Source organism: Dermacentor silvarum, chromosome 8, assembly GCF_013339745.2.
Source record: "Dermacentor silvarum isolate Dsil-2018 chromosome 8, BIME_Dsil_1.4, whole genome shotgun sequence".
Classification (NCBI taxonomy): domain Eukaryota; kingdom Metazoa; phylum Arthropoda; class Arachnida; order Ixodida; family Ixodidae; genus Dermacentor; species Dermacentor silvarum.
The window spans coordinates 170,044,989-170,060,547 of NC_051161.1; the positions used below are offsets into that span (position 1 = coordinate 170,044,989).

The 15,559-nt window shown below is 46.1% G+C and overlaps 1 protein-coding gene across 2 annotated transcripts in view; it reads right to left on the reverse strand.

Annotated features, from left to right (window-relative positions):
• LOC125947610 (uncharacterized) overlaps window positions 1-15,105 on the reverse strand; it is a 35,311-nt gene extending 20,206 nt beyond the window's left edge. Inside the window, exon 1 of one of the 2 annotated variants that reach the window (XR_007468439.1) lies at window positions 14,940-15,105. The gene's annotated coding sequence lies outside the window, so the exon portion shown is untranslated. The remainder of the gene's footprint in view (window positions 1-14,939) is intronic. The other variant, XM_049672754.1, reaches the window with a different exon arrangement.
• Between the last annotated feature and the right edge of the window lie 454 nt (window positions 15,106-15,559).

A 15,559-nucleotide genomic window follows, 5' to 3' on the forward strand; every position in this document is an offset into this window, starting at 1 on the left:
GGGACATGCTTTTAAAAAGCAGCGCAATCCACACAGATCATAATCTTCGCACTCAGATGTCTGTTTCACTACGCTGTGACTACCCACTAAAAATAAACCTTTGCTTCACGAACCTTTGCTTATCAAAATAAATTTTTTCCACATACAATAAATCAGTGGAATAAATTACTCATCGAAGTTATTCAAGCTGTACATGACTCAGGTTTTTGTGATGCACTAAATTGTCATTAGCTGTGCCAACTATACATACCAATTTAGCCAGTGTCAAAGCAATTCATTGTTTGTAATATTTACATGCAAAATAATGTCTATACAGCAGCATTGCATTGATTTTTGTTCTTTGCACGTTTCCATTCGAACAAGTGCAGAACTCTATTTTCAGCATCATAGAGCCTGAATAAATATTTCATTGAAAATCAAAGGGAAAAAAATTAAAAACGAGCTGCTGCGGTCTGCAGAGAAGCTTCCAAGTAAACTTGCCAAGGCCATTTAGTCAAGCAGGAAGTTCTGAACTATGGCACTACAGTAAAACGTACCTGCTTAGTAATTCCACTTTACATATAGTTGCGATGAATCCCTCCCTGTTGCCATTGAACCTAATGTATTGGCTGACCACTTAGGCGTTTAACACATGCCAAACAGTTAGTGCATAGTATTTACTTCATGTTTCAGCACGTACAAGCATGGCATCGGCGAAATGTTGTGCGCGTAGACCATAGATAGTGACATTGCGGCACATGCAATTAATGTTAAATATATTTAACATTACACCAATGGTGTTCACTATTAATGGATGCAGATATACCAATAGGGCATACAAGCAAGCCCCAAAATGCATAACGACAGACCATACGACTTATTCAATCTGCTGAGAGCACGGCTCTCGTTCCCCGACTGCCCCATAAAAAGAGCGCCAGTTCAAATCATCTGTAGCTGGTCCGAATATAAGACTTATATAAAACATTCGTAATGCATTGTATATAGCACAAAGGATTTTCGTTTTCTTGCGGCCAAGTTACAATGCGCCACCGAACGCATCCACTCCAAAGACGCCAACGCTGAAGCGGATTGCTTTAGCTTAGCTTCTAGGGCTAAATGCTAGCCATCACATGGCTAGCAACACGAACATTCTGCAGTATTCAGCGACCTCATTCGAAGTTAGTGCTTTGGCGCAAGTTGGTGCAGCACTTCCATCCGAGTAGATCGTGAGAGAGTTGGTGTAAGATGGACGCCTAGATACTTATATGAGGATGTGCAGAGAATGATTGTTAAGCATGTAGTGAAATGAAGAATTGATACGTTTACGACTAAAGGTATTCAACTTGCATTTTTCTGTATTTAAAGTCATTTGCCATGAGGAAGACCAATGGGAGATTCAATCAAGGTTTTGTTGAGTGATGTGGTCATGATGCACATGAATTTGTCTGTATATGACGCAGTCATCCGCATACAACCGAATTGTCAATGAAATACGCGAAGGAAGGTCATTTATGAAAATGAGAAATAAAAGTGGACCCAGCAAGCCACCCTGAGGTACACTGAACGCAACATTAGACGTATCAGAAGAGTAGTTGTCAATGAGTGTGAACTGTTTACGGAATGACGAGAAGTTATGAAACCACCAGACGGTTAGGGAGTCGAGGTTAAGGCAAGATAGTTTGGCAATCAGACGACCGTGCGCAACACTGTCAAAGGCCTTCGAAAAATTTATGAATGCAGAGTCAGTATGAGAATTAACATCCATGCTTGCGTGAAGGTCTTTAGTAAACTCGAGTAATTGTGTTTCACAGGAAAGACTTTTTCTAAATTCATGCTGGTTAGGAAAGAATAAACGGATTTTTTTCTCAAAGTGTTGTGCAATTAAATGGAAAATGAGACATCCATCCAATGGCTTTATATGGCTTCACGACTTTGCAAAGTGATAATTTTTAAGAAATTTCTGCGTTACAAATCATTCCTTAAACATTTTTAAAGTTGTCTGACCGCAGAATTCAAACACGGGACATCCAGCACAGAAGCCCAAACCATGGACAAGCGGAACCACTGAAATTAGTGGCGATTATGCGTGCTTGCAGCGTTCTTACATTCTACATTAAAAAGTATTTGACATTGAGGCCCAGATGATGTGCAATAAACGAAGCCACAAGAATGTCTGAATCCACAACATGGTGGCTGAACGATTGCAGCGCCAGAGTTGCCTCTAGCCCTGAAAAGGCTAGCATACTTTTTACCTTCCGTTTTCTAATGAACCATTTGCTCGACCCACGAGCTTAGTTGTCTAGTGCCATTCCCGTTGTCAAAGTGTGTCACACTGCTTTGCTTTTAGGCGGTCGACCATAGGTCAGTAAAATAAACAGCTTACTTAAGACCCCGTTGGCAAAAGCTCTGCAGGACTATCAATAAAGTTGTTACCAACCAACCGAGACTCGCAAATTATATTTTTTGCTTAGAGCTCACTCGGAATCACCGAAATTCTACTCGGCCGGGTTCACTCAGACTCGCTCATTCAAACCCAGAAAGCTCTCGCGAACTCACTTTCATACGCCAGGTATGGAGGTATGTTCGTGAGAACATACCTCCATACCAGGCTGATATATAAGGAACGCCGATGGATCACAAATGCTAATAATTTATAAAGGAGTACGCACCAGTTAATATACAAGAAATTTCCTTATTTCTTGTTGATGCCTTGTAAGAACTGTATGACGCTCGACCTTGTCAGTGCTGGATTTATTTCGCCTAAAGATAAAATGTGCAAAAGTAATCTTTAAAGAATATGTAAATTCTTATTTGTGCATGCATGCAGCTTATATACGCTTTTGTTTCTGTGACACGCGCATTTTGGGTAGTTTGGGATAGATCACAGTCCTGTCTTTCTAGCGCTGTATTAAGTGAATGCTTGCCTCGCAAACAAAAAGTTTTCCCTGCTCGAATTGTGCACAAAGAATCTTGACTATACGTAATGCCACTTGTCCACGATTTACTATAGAAACGTAGGAGGTCCAGTTCGCTGCAGTGCTTTTTAGAGGCATCGGACACAACGCTAGGCGCCGAGAATATTCCAAGTCCTGTTTGGTCCACAAAATCAACCTTAGTTTCGTCTACGACAATATTGTTACGAGGAGAAAAGACGCTTGACAATATATTTACAGGATATATACAACAGGCAGAAGACAGATATGAGGTGTGTTCAGAAAGAAACCGAAATTTTGCTATAGCACCTTTACTGCTTATGGTACAACATATTAAGTGATGTCCCCTTCAAAGTAGTCCCCTCTACTGGCAATGCACTCTTCCCATCTTTTCTTCCATTTTTGGAAAGCCTCCTGGAACGCACTTTCTGGAATGGCACGCAGGTCTCTTCTCGCATTGTCCTGGATCTCCTCTACGGTTTGCAAACAACGTCCTTTCAAGGTGGTTTTCAGCTTGGGGAATAGAAAAAAGTCTGCTGGGGCTAGGTCCGGAGAATATGGTGGGTGGCGCACAACAGGAGTGTGGTGTTTCGCCAAGTAGCTGCGGACAAGGAGCGATGCGTGAGCCGGGCCATTGTCATGATGCAACATCCAAGTCTGATTTTCCCACAATTCAGGCCTTACTGCACACAGAATCTCTCAAACGTGTTAGGATTCCCTGGTAAACTTCTTTGTTTACCGTCTGACCATGTGACACAAATTCCTGATGGACAAAGCCTTTGCAGTCGAAAAACACAACCAACATCACCTTCATTTTTGACCGACTCGTGTGCTTTTTTTTTGGATGAGGAGAACCTTTGGCCACCCACTGCGATGACCGCACTTTCGTTTCAACATCATAGCCATAAACTCATGTCTCATCGCCTGTTATGTTCTTAAGAACGTTTTCATCGTCACTGGCAGCAGCGAGCAGTTCCTGGCTGATTTCAACGCGGGTCTGCTTCTGCACGTCAGTCAACAAACGCGGCATGAATTTTGCACTGACGCGACACATCCCAAGTCTGTCATTCAAAATTTCGTGACATGATCCTACGCTGATACCCACTTCGTCAGCGACTTCTCAAACAGTCAAACGACGATTTCCATGAATCACAGTTCAAACTCTCTAGACGGGGTCATCATCTGTGGATATGGAAGGTCGTCCAGACTTGGGATCATCACCGACCGACATTCTTCCGTCTTCAAAATGCTTGAACCAATCATAGCACTGCGTGCGAGTCATACAGTCCTCCCGTATGCTTGACTAAGCAACTGAAATGTCTGTGAAAGCTCTCCCAAGTTTGTAGCAGAACTTCACACACACACACTGTTCTTCTAATTCTTTCGTTGTCACTTTGGCACCAATCCGAAGAACAACTTGTTCATGTGCTCACTTCAGCGGCTGTAGCTCGCCAACGAATAGTCAGAGCGAAACGTGGCAAATGGTAGTTTGTTGCCTAAACCTGCCGCTACATGCGCTCAGTAGCTGCAGCGCGCTCCCTTTGCGGGTTGGTGCACTATTTCAAAAGTTCCGTTTCTAGTGGGCATCACGGTGACAAGCGCAGGTGTGCAAGATGTCCTGGACAACCTGTGAGAGAAAGTAGCGTAGTTGCTTTTGCTGGGAGGTGGTCAGACGCAGGCGTGCAATCTCACGTGCCTCTGCAGCTCTAGATATGACATCACGGGCACATTCTGACATTGTATCGAGAACGGGTGGGAGGATCGTGTCAAACGGTAGTATAGGGTGTTGTCCATAGAAGAAAAAAATGGAGAGAAACCAGCAGAATCATGGCGGGACGTATTGTAGGCGAATGTGACTAACAGCAGAGCGGCATCCCAGTCACGGTGGTCGGTAAAGACGTACGTAGCGAGCATTTGTGTGATAGTTCTGATGAACCGCTCTGTGAGGCCGTTGGCCTGAGGATGATGCGCCGTTGTAAATTTGTGCTTTGTAGCGCAGGTGTGCAAGATGTCCTGGATAACGTATGAGAGAAAGTAGCGGCCCCGGTCGGTAAGGAATTGTCGGGGAGCGCCGTGGTGAAGTATCACAGCTTCAAGAAGGAAATCAGCGGCGTCGGTTGCACAACTGGTAGAGAGAGCCCGCGTGACAGTGTACGGGTGGTGTAGTCCGTAGCAATTGTTATTCACTTGTTCCCACTAAGGGATAGAGGAAAAGGGCCAAGGAGATCAAGACCAACCTGAAAGTATGACTCAGATGGTATTTCAAGGGGCTGAAGACGGCTAGCTGGTAGGGCTGCTGGTTTTTGCGGTGCTGAAAAGATTTACAGGAGGCGACGTAACGGCAAACGGAACAATAAATACCGGATCAAAAGAAACGACGCCGAACACATATATATATATATGTGTTCGCCTACTTGTGTTATACTTGTTCGCCTATGTGTTATATATATATATATGTGTGTTCATATATATATATATATATATATATATATGAACACATATATATCTTTGAGACTCCCAGCTGGCCACCCGTAGGAATATCATGCAACTGTGTGAGTAGTCTCACTCATATGCTTGGGAACAACCACGGCCAGGTTCGGGGCCATCAGGGTGCATGTTGTAATATGCCATCTTGCAGCACAAACATACACAGACAGGGGGAACTGGTCAGGTCCATTGGGCTGAGAATGATGTCTCTCAGGTAAGAGTCACGTTGCTCATCGGCGATGTCACCAAACGCGGCAAGTGTGAGGACACAAGTTGACTCGCCAGTCTAGGGAAGGTTTGGTGGGTTTACTGGAAAACGTGACAAGCAATCGGTGTCCTCATGGAGTCTGCCTGTCTTACACACCACTGTGTAAGAGTACTCTTGGAGCTGTAGAGTCCACTGACCGAGACATCCAGCTGGATCTTTTAAGGCTGAAAGCTAGCATAGGGTGTGGTGGACAGGTGATAACCGTGAAAGGCCGTCCATACAGGTAGGGGCAAAATTTACCCGCTGCCCAAATGAGGGCGAGGCATTCACGTTCAGTGATCGAGTAATTGCGTTCGGCTGGTGACAGGAGATGGCTAGCATACGCAATGACACAGTGGCAACCGTGCTGTCATGCCAAAACAGCGCCGATACCGTGGCCACTGGTGTTGGTGCGAACTTCCGTTGGAGCATACACGCCAAAGTGGCTGAGAATTAGTGGCAACGTGAGTCGCATCGTCAGCTCTGCGAATGCACGAGCTTGTTCGGGACCCCAGACAAAAGTCGCATCTTTCTTAAGAAGTTCCGTTAAGGGCGTGCAACATTAGCAACATTTCACATTAATCTGCGGAAGTAGGAGCAGAAGCCTACAAAGCTGCAAACGTCGTTTGCACAGGTTGGCACAGGGAAATCCTTGACTGCACGAACTTTCTCCAGATCGGGACGAACACCGGAAGAGTCGACGAGGTGTCCGAGCACAGTAAGTTGCCGGCGGCTGAAGTAAATTTCGTTGAATGAAGCTGAAGTCTCGCCTTGCGGAACACTGAAATAACTGTCGAGAGATGCTCGAGATGCGTGACAAAAGTCGGCGAAAAGACAATGACATCAACCAGGTAGTACAAGCCGATTGACCACTTCAAGCCGTGAAGGAGGACGTCCATCATTCGTTCGAATGTAGTGGGAGCAGTGCATAGCCCGAATGGCATCACCCTAAACTGATAGAGCCCATCAGGTGTAATAAGTGCTATCTTTTCACGATCCATGTCATCAACTGCAATCTGCCAATACCCAGAATGAATGTCTATCGAAGAAAAATACTTGGAACCACTGAGACAGTCAGGGAGTCATCTATCCGAGGTAAGGGGTACACATCCTTTCGTTACTTGGTTAAGATTCCGGTAGTCGATACAGAAGCGCCAACTGTTGTCCTTTTTTCTAACGAGCACAACAGGAGATGCCCATGGGCTCGAAAAAGGGTCGATGATAACACAGGCAAGCATTTTGTCAACTTCCTTCTGAATACCTTGGCGCTCAGCCGAGGAGTCTGGAGACACAATAGGGGCGTCAGTATACTGGAATCTCGATGATACGAATCTCACGGGGTCAGGAAAAATATTCGTATTAGCCGAAATTCGTACCATCGAAACAATCAAAACTAGCTAATTTATGGGGGGGATGAGAGCATCAGATCGCGAAAATCGCGAGAAAAATTTATTTTTGAAAACCACGCGTTTCGGTATCTGCAACGCCTAATCTACGCTGCATCAAAATGGTTTGGCTGAAAACGCGCTAAAAGTGGCCGAAAAAGATTTATTCGTCAGTGCGCAGGGCGAGAAAACAGCTTTAAATCGCGCAAAATCACCGCAATTCACGGAGACATATCTAGTATTTCCCGCCACCGAGCGCCGCCATCTTGGTATCGTTCGAAAGCTCAAAGTTTCGCCGTTCTGCTTCTCAATTCGTCCGTCGTCGCCATCTTGTAACAAACGCGCAAACTATAGTGTACTCAAAAGCGCAAACTCAAAAGAAGCGCGGGTCTGCGATAAGTAGTCACACGGACCCTCCGATGTAAGCAGCCTCCGATTGGCTGCCGTGCTGAAAGGCGTCTCTCCATTGGTTGCTGCTGTGGCAGGGGCAAGATGGCAACCGCAGTTGTCTGCTTCGTAAACCAAGCCGGCGTCTTCACTTGACACGCAGAATTCGGATTACTGAGAGCTCCCAGGTTAGTGATGGGTCGTCGCTAGTTGGAGAAAAAATTTTGGACGAAGCACGCCTTCGGAATACGGAAGCGCAAGCCTCCTACGGCAAGAAAAATATGGCGATTAGCGGGAGAAGCGGAGGAGCAGCCGACTGAACGTACCACACTACCTCGCACCGTGGATTACGTGCCGCGCTATCTTGCACCGTGTGACTCCGGCAGCGAAACCGACAATCGCCCTGTGCGATCGGCACCGATAACGCAGTCGACGGAAGACGCGCCAACAAAGGATCCCGCGCCTCGGCGTACGGCCGCGCGAATCAGCCGAGATTGTATCTCGGTAGACAGAGCTCGCTGCGACTAGGCAAAATGGCGCAAACACAAAGAACGCGGCCCGAAGCACAGCAGCCACTCCGTCCGATGGGCGGCCGCAGAAAAGGGGGAAAAGCACGAAAGGAAGAAAAGCGCCACCGCTTCAGATTCTTCGCGCCCAGTCGCGGCCTCCGCGCTGTCCGGCGCCGCGTCCGCGCCTCCGAACCAAAAGAGAAAGGGAGAAAGCGCGTGACTGCGCGCTGTTCTCTTTCTCGGCCGTCGGTGGGGCGGCGTTTATTCGTATCAACCGACGCGGGTCGAAAATCGATTCGTAACAACCGTACTCTAGCACGTTGCAAAGTAATGGGGCTTGGCCGGGACCACAGAAAAATTCGTATCATCTGGAAATTCGTATTAGCCGCGATCGTATCAACGAGATTCCACTGATATGGGTTTGGCATGCTTTTGTGGATCTGACGCTCGACAACTGTTGTTTGGCCCAGTGGTCGTTCATTGAGATCAAAAATGTCCTGGTACGACATGAGTAGGCAACGAAACGTGTCCCGGCCGGAAGGTCAGTGGCGATCATCTTCATTATGTTATCTAACATCGTGGGGTCCGAATCAGTAGCGGCAGGAGGCAGTGCAGGATCAGTTAAGAGGGAAACAGGAAAGTCGCAGGCTGGAGCTAGGGTTGCAAGAGATACCCTGGGGTATCACTTGAGTCCAAAATTCACAATAGGGAGACATGCGGCATTGCCCTTGATACTGACGACCCAGTGCGGGAACACGACATTCTGCGAACAGAGGACGGTAGTGTTGGGCGACACGATGTAATCGCCGTTGTCCACAGGGGGGTCAGGAGAGACGTCGTAGTACGTCACGGCTAGATGTGGTAGGCGAATGTAATCGGCTGAACACAGCCAACTCGGCGCAGGATCAGAAGGCTCAACAGCATGAGGCTTATAAGGCAAGCTGGACAACACTCGCGAAGCAGTCAATAAGAGCCGAATGTGCCGAGAGAAAATCATGTCCTAAGATATTGATTGCGTGTGGGCACTGATCCAAGACGTAAAACAAAACTGAAGTGTGGCATCCGGCAACAGTGACACGGGCGGTACACAATCCAGAAACAGCCCGAGTCGCACCATCGGCTATGCGGACTACAGCGATCGGAGCAGGTGTAAGCACTTTCTTCAGACGAGTACGGAGGTTTCAGTTCATGACCGATACGTGGGCGCCGGTATGAATGAGTGTCATGACAGGTGTTCCGTCCACGTCTGCGCCGATTTTATTATGTATTATTTACAAATACTGCCATCCTGTATAAGCAAGACATGGCAGCTGGAGTGGGTACACAAGTGTTGAAAACGAGGCAATTCACGCAAGGACGCGGCAAGGTTATTCCAAAGTTCAGTGGTGTGAGGAAAGAAGGAAAACCTGAAACAATCCATGCCGTATCGCGGCAATGCAAGCCCGTTTATCGCAATCCGAAGTGCGCATGCTCTTGCTGATTCACAGAGAATAAAAGCAGCCACGCTTTCTTCAATAAACCATTCCATTGCTTGCACCTACTGAGTCTCCCAGTGAACCACAAATATCCATTGGATGTACCACAAAAGACCAAATATCCAAGACATCTAACGACGTCCAGTTTACATCTATAGTATGTTCGACTAGTACGTGGCAGTCAAGGGTCATCCAGAGGACGTCGAATGTCCTTATGATTTGGACATATCTTGCACATTCAAAGCTCTCGTGCATTGATCGTACATTGTGCGTTATGAGTCGATGCACGCACTATGCCGCAGAAATACAAGCAAATTGTCTCTAATGCCTAACAATGGGAAGCTAGGAGAGCAAAAGCATTAAACTGATTATTTTGCAATTTAGCACGACCTTTGCACGCACTGCTGGAGGTCTAGTAACGTTGCTGCCGGACACCGCGCTACAGTGTACTAGAAGGGGGCAGTGGGCTTACTCTCCGGCGGAGGCTATGCGATGCGGCGGCTCCACGAATGGCGCAAATATGAGCTTCTCCGATAGCCCGAGCGGCGGCGCTGGCGTCGGTTTCAATGGAACGTGGGTGCGACGGCGCAGCTGCCCAGTAGCCGCCCTGTGCCCGATCATATTAGTTGGAGTTGCTGAGCTGCGTTGTTTTTTCTGTGGACGTCGTCGCGCGTTTTTTTTTTTTTTTTCCTTCTGTGTTTTTTTCGCACATAGCCTGCAAGAGATTAGTATGCCTTGCAGTTACTGAGCCATGCCGCGGCATCGACAAAACCACTGTTACGCGCCTGGGTGCCAAACAGGCTATGTTTATGTGAAGGATGGGCCGAAGTTGTCCTTGTTTGGCGTCCCGATCGAAGGATAAAAATAGGCTGAAAGATGTGGAACAGAACCTCCATAGAACCTCCCCTGGACGACACGAGCGCAGTATGCGAGCTCCATTTCGAGCCACGTTTTGTGCTCAACTCGAACGCAGTTCCCGATCACTGTGAATTGTTTTTCTTTTTATGGTCTAGTTAGGTCAGTTAGCGAAGAAAACTGCGAGGAATGTACACTGGCCTCCTTACTGGAAGTTGACTCTCTTGAAGCATCAGGTGACAGAAATGAGTGCCGTCAAACTGCTGCTAGCGCTACTGCCACAGAGGCCACACAAAACGTGGTGCCCCAGCATTGCACGGGCCTGCGGGTTTCAAACGACCATAACCAGCACGTGGCCAGAAGCGACTCGAGGCTCACTTACCACATTGCGGGCTATGTTGCGCGGAAGTGTATTGTCAATTCCAGCACAAAATGCCAAGAATGCATAAAGCTGCTCACTGTGACGCCACCAGGCGAAAGTTTTCAAGTTGCCCGGGTAACAAACTTCTGTGACCGAGGAGGCCTCCTTTATCCCTCCAGTCAGCTGTACGGCTTTGTGAAAATTCTAGAGAATCTTTTCACAGAATGCTTCTTCCAGAGTGAGCTACACTCTGACAGCGTTATGGATATGCTGGAAGTTGTTAAGAGTAAGCTTTCCCTCGAAGTTGGCTGCAATGTGCACGCTCTTAGCCTCACAGCTAAAATAATTAGTTTTTACATTGTCACACGTCTGCACTTTTATGTGAAAGGAGTTAACTGTGACAAGGCAGGAAAGCGGCAGAGGGCCAAGCAGCTGAAGTTGAGCCGTTGCACATGAGTTGAAGTGCATAAAACAATGGCTTGCTGTACTTCTTGCAAATAAAAGCTTTGTGTCAGCAACAGCCCTGTTAACTTCACTTTGCTTACCCTTATATAACTGTACATAAGCATAGGCCGGAGCCTTTGTCATGTGAACTAGGTTTCACTTTTTTGTTCAGGCTTCCCTCCATTTCTTTATGAAAAAAAAAAAAACAAACCTGATTTGATTTAACAAATGTGTGCCGGCGTAATGATGGTTAATAATAAACGCAGAAGGCTACTGTGAAGCATGGAACAACTAAAGTGGAACAATGAAATATTTAAGCCATATATACATATTAATTTTGGCTAAGCAAAGGCACAAACCTGGTTAGCATGCCTGATTTTTTTTTTTGAGCCCAGCTGGGAAGTATGCACGCACGGTTTTCTGTCTGACAAAATTTTACATTAGGTCGACACGGCATGAAACCGTTTTAAAATTTTTTTTACGATTGCCCGGTAATTCGGAAAATTCGAAGGCCCCTTCCGCATAAGCAACATCCATCAGCGACGACCTCTTTGCACAAAAGGTCTGAGTTAGGATAGGCAGCAAATTGCCCAAGAGTTACCGTCTTCCTTTTCCACAAGGTTCTATTATGTGGCCTAAACAAATATAATGCTTGCTAAAGACATGTAAAGACTGTCAAGTATGCCAAAATTAAAAACAAATAAGAGTGTGAACTGCTTCGAACTGAAACCGACAGAAACGCAAGGAAAATCAACGCTTCTGCAATCAAAGCTTCCATTGAAGTTGCCAGTGGCGCCACCTCTTGGATGCGATGCTGACTGCGTCAGTGGAGCGGCTGAGTAAGCCCACTGCCCCCTTCTAGTACACTGTAACCGCGCGCAAAAGCCAATACTTTCGCCATTTTTTTTCGCTATGCTTTCGGTCTCGGTTACGTCATTTTCTTTCTCATACAAAGATGCTTTATTTTTCAGTTATATCTATTAGTACATTGTTGAAAATACGTAACCTTTAACTTGCTGATGTATTGCGACAGTTTATAAAGAAAAATATAAGCTTGAACTCGCAATAGCTTTGACTTCGCATCGCCACTGATATCAATTCAGCAACACGCGCCTCGATGCAAGTGCGCAGCAATGTTCCGGGCGCGAGCAGCGTGTGCTTTATTTGTGTCTTTTCGACTTTTGTGCGGTTGACCATGGCCAAAGTACGTATATACTAGGCAGAACTGTACAGTTGCGTGCTGAAATTTAGAGCTGTGCTTCTGACTGCTATTTGTGGTACGTTTGTTCGCCTTGCGGAGCGCTTACGGGAATGTTCTGGAGGCAATGTTTTGATGGTTAATTTTCGCACATGTTTGTATCGCTTGGTTTCCAGCGTTCCTCTTCAAGTGTCAGGGATATTTCTCATTTGCAATGCCTATCTCTAAGTCTCTGGCAGCATTATGTTATTGGCACTTTTGTGATCTGAGAAGCTGCCTGACCAAGTTGCCTATCAAGATGAACATTCCATCTCTGGATTCTGCTTGCGTGGAATTTATTTTACCATATATTTTTCAATGCAGCTAGAAAGTACTGGCTTTCTATCTTGAATCCGGTGGCCCCAGAAGCAGGTGCTGGCAAGCAGGCCATGCACTTTTGGTCATTAATTAGTATGCGATACTACCTCTTACTAATCAGTTTTATTCTTTTTAATTATAATTGTGGCACTGTGCCTACTAGGTCATTTTGTGCCTACTCGTTAGTCATTTTGTGCCTACTCGATCGTTACTTGGGTTTTGATCAAGTTTAATTTTCAAGTCTGTTTTTGATTACGTTTTTTTTTTTTTTTTTGAGATCCGCGTTTAACCTGTTTGTATACAGCGAGAACATGTAATGCATAATTTCATTTATGTGCGTGGCTGGGGGCCGATCATTTTTGTAATAAAGCTTTATCAGTTGTATAAATAAAAAAGTAACATTGGTATGACGTGAGTTTCACTGGTGTGCTTTACCTAATGCTTACTGAACTCACTATTTTTCATTTATCCGTTGCTGGATTTTAATGATGCATAATGATAAAAATGCGGATTTACGGTTTTCTTAACACAGTTTTTGCATTTTGATGAGCGCTAGAACTATATATAAAAGTTGACAGTCACTTTAGCGAACACTGAAGAGGATGAAGGCAGAAGCCTGCACACTCACGAAGCATTAATTAAATTATTTGTCATTTGCATGAGTTTTTACTTCTGTTGTTTTCTCTTACCAAAGTTGTGGGCTCGAGTGCCTTAATTAACTTCGTCATAATTACAGGCTGCGGGCTCTACTCCCACCAAAGGTCGAGGGTTTGAGTGCCTTAAATGTATCTTAATTAACTTGGTCCTAATTAACACCAAAAGTCGTGGGTTCGACTTCCATCACAGTTCGAGTGCCTTAATTAACTCTGCCGTAATTAACTTGCCTTAACTAACTTCGCTCTAATGAACACCCAAGGTAGTGGGTTCGACTCTACCTTCACCATGTCAATTGGAATCCAACTTGGAGATAATTTGGAGATGTGGCCGGTTCGCCCATATCTCGAGATATGGGCGAACCGCTTGGATCCAAGTGGTTTCGACTCCCAACAAAGGCCGTGGGTTAGAGGGCCTCAATTAACTCTATCTTAATGAACTGTACTTTAATTCACTTCGACCTAATTAACACCAAAGGTCGAGGGTTCAATCCCCAATTTTGGTGCCATTGAATTTTGGTGCTGCGACGCTGGACATCGGATTTTTCGACGATTGAGCCATCTAAGGATTTCACCTTAAGTGTTGCAGTTTATATTTTCACATTCACACGTTTACACGTTAACAAAACATTTCAAGCAAAGTCACCAGATACATGCCGACAATGGGGGTAACTGTGCCATTAGTGTGCCTCAGCAGATGTACCATCGAGGACAAATTAAATGCGAACGGCGGAGTGTGTGGCCGAAGCATAACTAAAGGTATACTGTGCATGTCATCGGCCAGTCGTTGTGCACGTGCGTGGGGATGTAGTTCTCGAGGAAGAGTGCAGCGCTGCTCGCCCTATTGCGATAAACGTCACCCGTATTTTGTCCGAAAGTTGCTTTCTCATCTCTTCTCAGACATTGCCATACCCACCTGGCAGTACAGTGTTATGGTGACTAGCACCATCGCTACATCTGTAGCGTGATATAGCTGGCATGCACCCAGCTTGCTAACGTGCATTACTTTGCTTTTGTTACCACCATCAAAGCTGCCAGTGTCTAATTGTAATTTGAATAGTACGAAAAATGTATTGCATTGGATGCGCAACAACAGTGCTAGCCACCGATAGGAATCACAGATAATCACAGATAGGAATGGCACTGCAATGGCGGGGTGAGAATACAAGCTTCCAACAAAATACAGGTGACGTAATACGCACTAGGACAAACAGCTCCGCACTCCGCATCGAAACCACATGCATGTGTACAATCATCGCTGGCCGACGCCACACACTGTGCTTTTAGTTACGTTTTGGCCACACACTCTGCTGTTCGCATTTCATTTGTATTCAATAGTACATCTACTGTGGCACTCGCAGGTATACAGCTCATTATAGCGTCAGCAGGAAAAATCCGCTAGATGTTCTATGGACCTCCTGCGTCCCCAAAAAGAACATCTATTAGAGGTTACTTATGTCCAGCTGCGACATCCTTTCAACGTTAGAGCAACGTGATCTGGATGGGACTTAGATTATCCATGGTACGTATTTGTAACGTTGTTTGGAGAAATATGTGTGCAATGTCTCAAACATGATGTTCTATGGACATCTATGGTACATTAATGGTTCACTGGGCTGTTGTTACCCGCGCTACAGCAGTGGCGACGAACATGGCGCATCTCGCTCACCGGTTTTCGATGAGACGGTGAGCAGCTGGAGCACGTACAGGATATGGCTGGAAGCTTATTTTGAGGCCAATGGAATTACTGACACGGCCAAACGCCGAGCTCTGCTGGTGTCTTCATTGAGCGATAATGTCGTGCGCATGTTGCAAGGGCGGCGGGCGCCTTCCAACCGTGTCGGTTAACAGCCTGACTTACGATGAAGTCGTTGAATACCTCGAAGAACACTACAATCCTCAAGTTTCCTCAGAGGAAACACTGATGAAGTAGCCGCCGCTAGTGCTTCTAATGCGCTTGTCCTTCTGTTGTTAGGATTTGCCGAAATAAAGCGAAAGTATAAATTAAAAGCCGTGCATATCCGCGCCACCAATGGTGCCGTAAGCTTTTAGCCACAACAAAAGTTCAAATGTGGAGGCAACACAAGAGAATCCTCAAATTATGTGGATAACAGAACTCCGGTACTGCCATTTTATGAGCGCGGGAGGGGGGGAGGGTGAGTAGACTAGGGATCTCCGGGGGGGCTGAGCCCCCCCGGGAAAATTCTGGAGGGGGCTCGAGCCCCGGAGCCCCCCCTAGTCGGCGCCTATGAAGGAACATTAACCTCGAAAAGGCGCAGTGCAAAAAAA